We start from the raw sequence: 10,516 nt of genomic DNA, 5'->3' as shown, positions 1-10,516 counted from the left end.
ACACTTAACGAAAGATTGTCACATTGAGCAAACGATGGAACAACGTGAGAATGTTTCCTACATGAACCAAAGGCCGGGAAATAATTATCAAAATAATTATCAACCGCCAAGGTCAAACTTCAATCGAAATCAAAACATTCTTTACAATCCAAATGGACCCAACAACAACTCGTACAACCAACAAGGTCCAAATAACCAACCAACTCAAAACAACACTTTCAATCAACAAAGACCTGACTTGTATAAACCACCACAACAAATCGAAGAGAAAAAGCCAAATCTAGAAGAAATGGTGCAAAAGCTAGTTGAATCTCAAACACAATTTATTACATCTCAAACCCAAACAAATGAGAGGTTTGATCAGTCATTAAGAACTCAACAAGCTTCCATTTTGAATCTAGAAAAACACGTAGGTACTCTTGCTAGCATGATGAGTGAGAGGGAACAAGGAAAGCTACCGAGTAATACTGAAGTAAATCCTCGGAATGAAAACGTTAACATGGTGTCAACAAATTCTGAAAAACCAACATCAGAAGATGGGAAGGTTTTAGATGTGAGTAACAATGAAGAAGTTACAACACCACCACCACCACCCGAGTATGTAAAGCCAGTGGTGGCACCATACCGACCACCCATCCCGTTTCCAAGAAAAGGAGTTGAGTATGAGCAAGTAATAGGTAATAAAGTTTGTGATACCTCTGGAAAGAAGAAGAAGAATAAGAAAGTACAAGAAACAAAAACCATAGAAGTAAACCCGGTGAAGACAGTTCCACCAAAACCTCCACCCAGGGTGGGTGATCCGGGTGAATTTATTGTTCCTTGTCTACTTAGTGATTGTGTCATGTATGATGCACTAGCAGATTTAGGTGCGAGTGTGAGTGTTATGCCTTTTTCATTATATAAGAGATTAGGAGTAGGTGAGCTAAGTCCAATGGAGATGAGTGTTCGACTCTTTGATCAAACCATTAGGCACCCAGTTGGAATTGCTGAAAACCTACCCATTCAAGTAGGTAATTTAACATTTCTAGTCGGATTTATTGTCATTGACATAGAAGAGGACTCAAACATTCCTCTAATCTTAGGTCGACCATTCTTAGCATCCACCAGGGCGTTATTTGATGTAAGTGAGGGTAGAATGACACATAGTGATGGTGAAAAATCGGTCACCTTTGTTTGTCGAAAGACTAAATCTCCACCAACCAAAATCGTTGAACCAACAAAAACGATTGGTAAGAACCATGTTGTTTTACCAACTCCAACGGTAGTGCTTAACAATAATAAAATGCCCAAGTGTGGGGAAGATGAAGTAAAACCTAATGATGACCTGATAACAAAGAACCCCGTTGTTGATACGAAATTAAATGACCACGTTATTAACAGTTCAATGAAGAAACTTATTAAACGGATTCGCGATGCTAGAACCAAGGGGAACATTAAGTTATGTAACCGGTTAGTATCCAATCTATCGCCTAAAGAAAAGGTGAAACTAGTTGAATTTGTGGATATTACACAGGAATCCGACCAATGGCTTAAAGCAAAAGTCACAGATATGCAAGTTGATTATGGTCCAAAAGAAATTGACGATGAAGTTAATCACAATTTCGACACCACGGCTACCTAAGTGTGGGGAGATTCAAATGTTCTAAAAAGAAAATGCTGTCTAGAGTTAGTTGTTCTGTTCTCGTGTAGTTCCGAGAATGGAATCCGATTGGTCTTTTTCACTAGCAGACACTAAAGAACTAGTTTTCTCCCCCCATTCTGAATTTTTGTTTTGTAGGTTTTGTATGAAATTAATATGCATTTTTAAATTTAAGTTTTGTGTGAATTTAAAAACAAAATTTACTTTATTTCATTAAGTTTAAAAAATGATTTCTAAAATTCGTCGTAAGTTAAAGACTAGATCATAGAATCGAAATTGCTTTACCCGAGGGCGGGGCAAAAAATTTTGTTATCATTATTTTTAATTTTATTGATCTAAAGTATACCAAAAAAATTAAAAAAACCCAAAAATCTTTGCTTTAAAAACGACAAATTTTAAATTTTGTCGAGGGGCGGACTAGGTAAACATACCGAAACTACCTAAAGTAAAAGGAAACAAAATTTTAAAAAATTATTCATTTAAATTGTTTTAATAAATAAAAGTTTTATAATATATATATATATATATATATATATATATATATATATATATATATATATATATATATATATATATATATATATATATATGTTTGTAGTTTATCTTATGTACAAAACAGGGTAAAACATCGCACTTTCAAAGACTGGCATTAAAAGTTCAGCAAAAGCTACTAATTTTGACGACAAGACGCAAAATATCAAATGTGATATAAAATAATATGTTTGCAAACTCGGTATTTTTAATCACTTTTCTACACTAATCACCCTCATGAATTTATAATTATAGTCTGATTTCATGCAAATGAGGACATTGCATGATCTCAAGTGTGGGGAAGGGTTATAAATTCTCTCGGGTTTACACTTAGTTTAATAGCCAAATTTTGTGAAAATTAAAAAAAAAATTCAACTAAATGAATCCAAAATCATGTTTATACATATTTATGAACGATAAAACTAGGTGTTAATGCCGAAATTATTGTTACCTCGAAGAGAACATAAATGGAGAAACAACCCAAAACGCTTGAATTCATTTAAAATGGAATAGAAGAGAATAAAAAGGCAAAGAAAAAAATAAATAAAAGCTAAGTGTGAGAAGAATTTACCAAGTTCTTTAAAACATATATCACATATTTTGTACAAGATTATTGCAGGTACTTTTGCTTTGGACTATAATAATTAGTTTTACCCGATTTATTGTAATACCTTTGAAAGAATAGATGGATCTACACGATGAATCAATTCCATCATTAAAAGGAAGTAAAGTCTTCCGAAAAAGATACGCGCTTCTTGATTTAGGTCAGGAAGTTGTCGTCCAGACCAGTTGTAGAGTCTACGAAAAACCTTGAAAAGTTTTCTCGAAAATCAGCTGGAAATCCACGGACCTCAGCATCAAACAGGGTCGCCAAGTGGTCAGACTTATTGAAATGTCTCGTTCATATTGATTATAAACGTTCCATATTAATTGATTTCGTTGCGAGGTTTTGACCTCTATATGAGACGTTTTTCAAAGACTGCATTCATTTTTAAAACAACCATAACCTTTATTTTATCAATAAAGGTTTTAAAAATATTACGTAGATTATCAAATAATGATAATCTAAAATATACTGTTTACACACGACCATTACATAATGGTTTACAATAGAAATATATTACATCGACATATGTTTCTTGAATGCAGTTTTTACACAATATCATACAAACATGGACTCCAAATCTTGTCCTTATTTTAATATGCAACAGCGGAAGCTCTTAGTATTCACCTGAGAATAAACATGCTTTAAACGTCAACAAAAATGTTGGTGAGTTATAGGTTTAACCTATATATATCAAATCGTAACAATAGATCACAAGATTTTATATTTCAATACACATTCCATACATAGAGATAAAAATCATTCACATGGTGAACACCTGGTAACCGACATTAACAAGATGCATATATAAGAATATTCCCATCATTCCGGAATACCCTTCGGATATGATATAAATTTCGAAGTACTAAAGTAAGACATTAACAAGTCTTACTTTGGATGGGGTTTGTTAGGCCCAATAGATCTATCTTTAGGATTCGCGTCAATTAGGGTGTCTGTTCTCTAATTCTTAGATTACCAGACTTAATAAAAAGGGGCATATTCGATTTCGATAATTCAACCATAGAATGTAGTTTCACGTACTTGTGTCTATTTTGTAAATCATTTATAAAACCTGCATGTATTCTCATCCCAAAAATATTAGATTTTAAAAGTGGGACTATAACTCACTTTCACAGATTTTTACTTCGTCGAGAAGTAAGACTTGGCCACTGGTCGATTCACGAACCTATAACAAATATGTACATATATATCAAAGTATATTCAAAATATATTTACCACACTTTTAATACATTTTGATGTTTTAAGTTTATTAAGTCAGCTGTCCTCGTTAGTAACCTACAACTAGTTGTCCAACGTTAGATGTACAGAAAAAAATTGATATATATTATCTTGAATCAATCCACGACCCAGTGTATACACGTCTCAGGCTAGATCACAACTCAAAGTATATATATTTTTGGAATCAACCTCAACCCTGTATAGCTAACTCCCACATTACTGCATATAGAGTGTCTATGGTTGTTCCAAATAATATATACACATGGGTCGATATGATATGTCAAAACATTTGCATACGTGTCTATGGTATCCCAAGATTACATAATATATTAGAATACATGTATAATACAATATAAGTTAGCTAGGATATGATTAATATAGATTTGTTACCAATTTTCACGTTGCTACAACAAGAAAAATTATCCAATCTTGTTTTACCCATAACTTCTTCATTTTAAATCCGTTTTGAGTGAATCAAATTGCTATGATTTCATATTGAACTCTATTTTATGAATCTAAACAGAAAATGTATAGGTTTATAGTCGGAAATTTAAGTTACATGTCAATTACTAAAGAGATAGTCATTTCCGTTGAAAGAACGACATCTTGATGACCATTTTGAAAAACATACTTTCACTTTGAGTTTAACCAAGATTTTTGGATATAGTTTCATGTTCATATGAAAAATCATTTTTCCAGAAGAACAACTTTTAAATCAAAGTTTATCATAATTTTTAATTATCCAAACCAAAACAGCCCCCGGTTTCACTACGACGGCGTATATCCGATTTTATGGTGTTTTTCGCGTTTCCAGGTTTTAAATCATTAAGTTAGCATATCATATAGATATAGAACATGTGTTTAGTTGATTTTAAAAGTCAAGTTAGAAGGATTAACTTTTGTTTGCGAACAAGTTTAGAATTAACTAAACTATGTTCTAGTGATTTCAAGTTTAAACCTTCGAATAAGATAGCTTTATATGTATGAATCGAATGATGTTATGAACATCATTACTACCTTAAGTTTCTGGATAAAGCTACTGGAAATGAGAAAAATGGATCTAACTTCATAGGATCCTTGGATGGCTTGAAAGTTCTTGAAGCAGAATCATGACACGAAAACAAGTTCAAGTAAGATTTCCACTCGAAATAAGATTGTTATAGTTATAGAAATTGAACCAAAGTTTGAATATGAGTATTACCTTGTATTAGAAAGATATCTTACTGTAAATAATAAAGATTTCTTGAGGTTGGATGATCACTCTACAAGATTGGAAGTAAGCTAGCAAACTTGGAAGTATTCTTGATTTTATGAAACTAGAACTTGTAGAATTTATGAAGAACACTTAGAACTTGAAGATAGAACTTGAGAAAGATTAATTAGATGAATAAAATTGAAGAATGAAAGTGTTTGTAGGTGTTTTTGGTCGTTGGTATATGGATTAGATATAAAGGATATGTAATTTTGTTTTTATGTAAATAAGTCATGAATGATTACTCATATTTTTGTAATTTTATGAGATATTTCATGTTAGTTGTCAAATGATGGTTCCCACATGTGTTAGGTGACTCACATGGGCTGCTAAGAGCTGATCATTGGAGTGTATATACTAATAGTACATACATCTAAAAGCTGTGTATTGTACGCGTACGAATACGGGTGCATACGAGTAGAATTGTTGATGAAACTGAACGAGGATGTAATTGTAAGCATTTTTGTTAAGTAGAAGTATTTTGATAAGTGTCTTGAAGTCTTTCAAAAGTGTATGAATACATATTAAAACACTACATGTATATACATTTTAACTGAGTCGTTAAGTCATCGTTAGTCGTTACATGTAAGTGTTGTTTTGAAACCTTTAGGTTAACGATCTTGTTAAATATTGTTAACCCATTGTTTATTAAATCAAATGAGATGTTAAATTATTACATTATCATGATATCATGATGTATTAATATATCTTAATATGATATATATACATTAAATGTCGTTACAACGATAATCGTTACATATATGTCTCGTTTCAAAATCATTAAGTTAGTAGTCTTGTTTTTACATATGTAGTTCATTGTTAATATACTTAATGATATGTTTACTTATCATAATATCATGTTAACTATATATATATATCCATATATATGTCATCATATAGTTTTTACAAGTTTTAACGTTCGTGAATCGCCGGTCAACTTGGGTGGTCAATTGTCTATATGAAACCTATTTCAATTAATCAAGTCTTAACAAGTTTGATTGCTTAACATGTTGGAAACATTTAATCATGTAAATATCAATTTCATTTAATATATAAAAACATGGAAAAGTTCGGGTCACTACACTTATCCTAACCATGAGAGGATCTGTCTCGTAAAATGGGGAGGGCGCCGTGCAAATTAGCTTGATAAGACTAATGAATCAGACCCCCAGAAAGGATAATCTCCTTAAAGATTAAAAATCAGCTTTTAAGCCTGATATTACTCAATCTTTGAGATTGACTTTAAAGATTGAGAATTACAAACTCATGGAATTCAATGATATCTAAACTCGAGCTTGAACGAGAAAATATTTTGATCAAATTAAAACCGATTTGTTTTCTGAAAACCCTATTTTCATTGCGTTCATTACCATTGAACATAAAATCCTAAGAATTCACCGGAATTCATTAGGTCACCTGAACCAAATCGGGTTTCAACCGTAAGAACGGTGGTTGCATAGCATGGTCGAAGACAGGACCTTGTGCCAGACCGAAAAATTATTGATCTTTACTATTTCTCCTACAAAGGATAGTAATTGCATCCGACACGTTGTGGGCCATGAACATCTGCATGTCATTAGACATTGCCTTAACAGTTGCTTGTTCATCGCTTTCCTTTACAACCGGATGGTAGTTTACTGAAAGGTAATATACGGAGCAAGTATACTGGACGTGTGCCTTCCTAATACAAGGTTAGCAAGTGGGTGACACAAAACTTCAAGTTTTGAGCTAAAATTTTAAAATCTGAAACCCACAAAACCCACAAAAACATTTTGCAAACACCGGTAAAGGGTTATTCTGGAAAACTTATCTAGGGTAAAAACTAGAATGAATTTTCAAAAGATCAAATGTTTTCATAAAGATCCAATTTTCTTAAAGGATCTAAATTTTTATAGTCATGTGGGACTGTAAACCACATCGTTACTATCATTGTTTATACCGCCGTATCAAAATCATTGATGTATAAAGTGTGAGAATAAAAAAAATGATTTGATTGAAGTGTGATTTAATTTCAAGTTATGTATTGCTTGAGGACAAGCAACGTTCAAGTGTGGGGATATTTGATAATGCTCCAAATGAACATATATTTAGGCTCAATATCCTTCCAATATGTAAAGCTTTTAGTTGCAATTGTTCTATTTTCAAGTAATAATCGTTTAAATAAATAAGTGCGAAGACAAAAGAAGAAAACGACGATTTGAAGACAAAAATGACCAAAAAGCTCAAATGCACAATATACAATCCAAGTGGTTCAATTTATTGATGAGAAACGTCTAAAAAAGACAAGAGTACAAGTTGCGGAACGTAAAGTACAAGATATCTACGCGTACGAAAGGACGCTTTTAAATCCGGAACCGAGACATAAATCGAGCATCAACGCGCAAGTCAACCGACCTAAAATTACAAGTCTACTATGCACATGAATATAATATAATATATATATATATATATATATATATATATATATATATATATATATATATATATATATAAAATTATATATATTATATTATATTATATTATTAAATAAAATGTCGGCAAACTAGAAAACAAAATGATGGGAACATGTCATCCTGGCCATGCGATCGCATGGGAATAACACTGAAAAGCCATGCGATCGCATGGCCCTCAGGATCAGTTCACATCTATAAAAGCCAGCGAATTCTGCTCGAATGATACACCTCTTCACACTCTTTTCATTCCTTCTTCTGTAAAAATAAATATATTTATATTATAATTTTAATATAAGTTAATTTTAATAATTAAGTTATGGTTTAGTTGGATTATTGTAAGAAATATTTTACGGGTTTTAAAGTCGGAACTCTGTCCGTGTAACGCTACGCGATAAATAATCACGGTAAGCTATGTTCTTCCTTTTTAAATTAATGTCTCGTAACTAAGTAATTATTATGCTTATTTGTGCTGAAGTAATCGTGATGTTAGACTAAATATTAAGATGAGATTATTAGATTTTGTACCATAATTAGGGTTTGAACAAAAGACCGACACTTGTGAACATTGGACTATTGACTATTAATAGATGGGGGGTATTGTCTAATCGAATGACAGCTCATTAGAATCTGTCGAACCTATCTTCAAATTAGTTAATCTAATAATTATTAAAATGATTATGTATGTCCTATTTAGTGACGTTTATACGACATCTTTTACGATCATTTAATTAATTATTCGGGTTGGGTAATTGATTATTCATTCTGATCAAGTGGGTAAATTAATATTCATATCTCATTAAAACAGGAGTGGATTACATACAAGGATAATTGATGTAATTGTTAACAAAGTATTAAAACCTTGTTACAATTCGAATCCCTAATTAGTTGGAATATTTGACTTCGAGAATAAGGTTAATTTGACGAGCATTTTATAATTATGACCGATGAACTATTATGGACAAAAACCAGATAGGTTTCAAATAATCCAGGACAAAGGACAATTAACCAAGAGTAATAAATTAAAATCAAAATGTCAAACATCATGGTTACGGAAGTTTAAATAAGCATAATTGTTTTATTATATTTCTCATCGTACTTTTATTTACTGTCATTTTATTATTCGCAATTTTAATTATCGCAACTTTATATATTGTTATTTATTTTACGCACTTCAATTATTGTCATTTATCTTTACGCTTTATTTAAAATCGACAAACCGTTCATTAAACGGTAAAACCCCCCTTTTATAATATTACTACTTATATAATTATATATATTTTATACAAATATAGTTGTTAAAAATATAGTACGTATCACTAGCTCCCTGTGGAACGAATCGGACTTACTAAAAACTACACTACTCTACGATTAGGTACACTGCCTATAAGTGTTGTAGCAAGGTTTAGGTATATCCCAATCTAAATAAATAATAAAACTTGTGTAATTTGTATCGTATTTCGTAATAAAATATAATAGTATTTCGTACTACCCCTCGCACACATCAATCCCTTAAATATTGTATCATCACACAGCCTTTAAGTCACGATTTGCAGCTTGAAGCTTTGTTAAGCATTTATTTTCTTTTTTTTCAACAAAAAGCAAAAGAAGTGACCACATAAGTTCATTTATCAAATGGGAGTGACTTGCCAAACCTTTGATTACAAACATAGTTAAAAAAAAAGTTAGCAACTTTAGAATCAAATAAGAATCTTTATACTCTATTATTTTTTCTTTTGCAATTCAATATCTAAAACAATGAATCCACATAAACAAATAATAAAGTTTGCAGTTCATTATAGAACAATACGTATAAATCATGTAAACGAATTAAAAGTAAATAAATTTACAGGATCAATACTATTACCGATTGTTACCACGAAGATGGCGTCGACGGTCGCTACAGAGACGACGGAAGTGAAGCCGACAGTTGGAGTTTAATCGCCTTAAACCCTAATATTTAACCCAAAATTCAACAATCGATTTCCAAAGGAAAAACAGGATGAAGGATAATCCTTCATCACGATTAACGGATTCAAAGAGTGAAAACAACCGGATGAAGAAACCACAAATCGGCGAAAGCACAAAAAATTAGTCGGAGAAATCGGTGGCGAAGATGAAACTGGGGCAACAAAGGTAGTAGATGAAAACCGACCCAAAATAGGTGTGAAGGAGGTGAAGAAATCGCCAGAAGAGAAGAATCGAGAGACAGTAGGTGAAGCAGAAGCTTTTAGGAGTGTTGTGGGAGTAGATGGAAGCACATGATAGAGTGGGTGGGAAATTACGAAAGTACCCTTTTGGAATTTAAAAATGAAGTGATTAGTAAAATTATAGTTTCAATTGAATATATTTATAATTATAATTATAATTATAATGTGGTTTATTATATTCAATTCAATATTGCCTCACAGATATTAATGAAGGTGCTGGTGGTGGTAGGGATGGCAATGGATGTTCTATCCATGGATATCCACCCGATCCGATCCATTTATAACGGTTATGGATGATGTAAATGGACGATTAACGGATATGGATATGGATATGGATATGGATGCTCTAAATATTTCGTGGATCGGATATAGATGACAATTTATCATCCACGGATATATCCATTATCACCCAAAATACATCTATATATACATATATACATATTAAAATATATGCATATGCATCTACATATCGATATACATATACATATAACCTCCAGATTCTTAAATTATCAACGAAAATAAGGATTGTGATAGTCACAATTTTTAAATTGTTACTAACAATATTTAAAGTTACATATTTAGATTACTTTA

This window comes from Rutidosis leptorrhynchoides, chromosome 2 (assembly GCF_046630445.1).
Source record: "Rutidosis leptorrhynchoides isolate AG116_Rl617_1_P2 chromosome 2, CSIRO_AGI_Rlap_v1, whole genome shotgun sequence".
Classification (NCBI taxonomy): domain Eukaryota; kingdom Viridiplantae; phylum Streptophyta; class Magnoliopsida; order Asterales; family Asteraceae; genus Rutidosis; species Rutidosis leptorrhynchoides.
Note: the sequence above shows the minus strand (reverse complement) of the source record.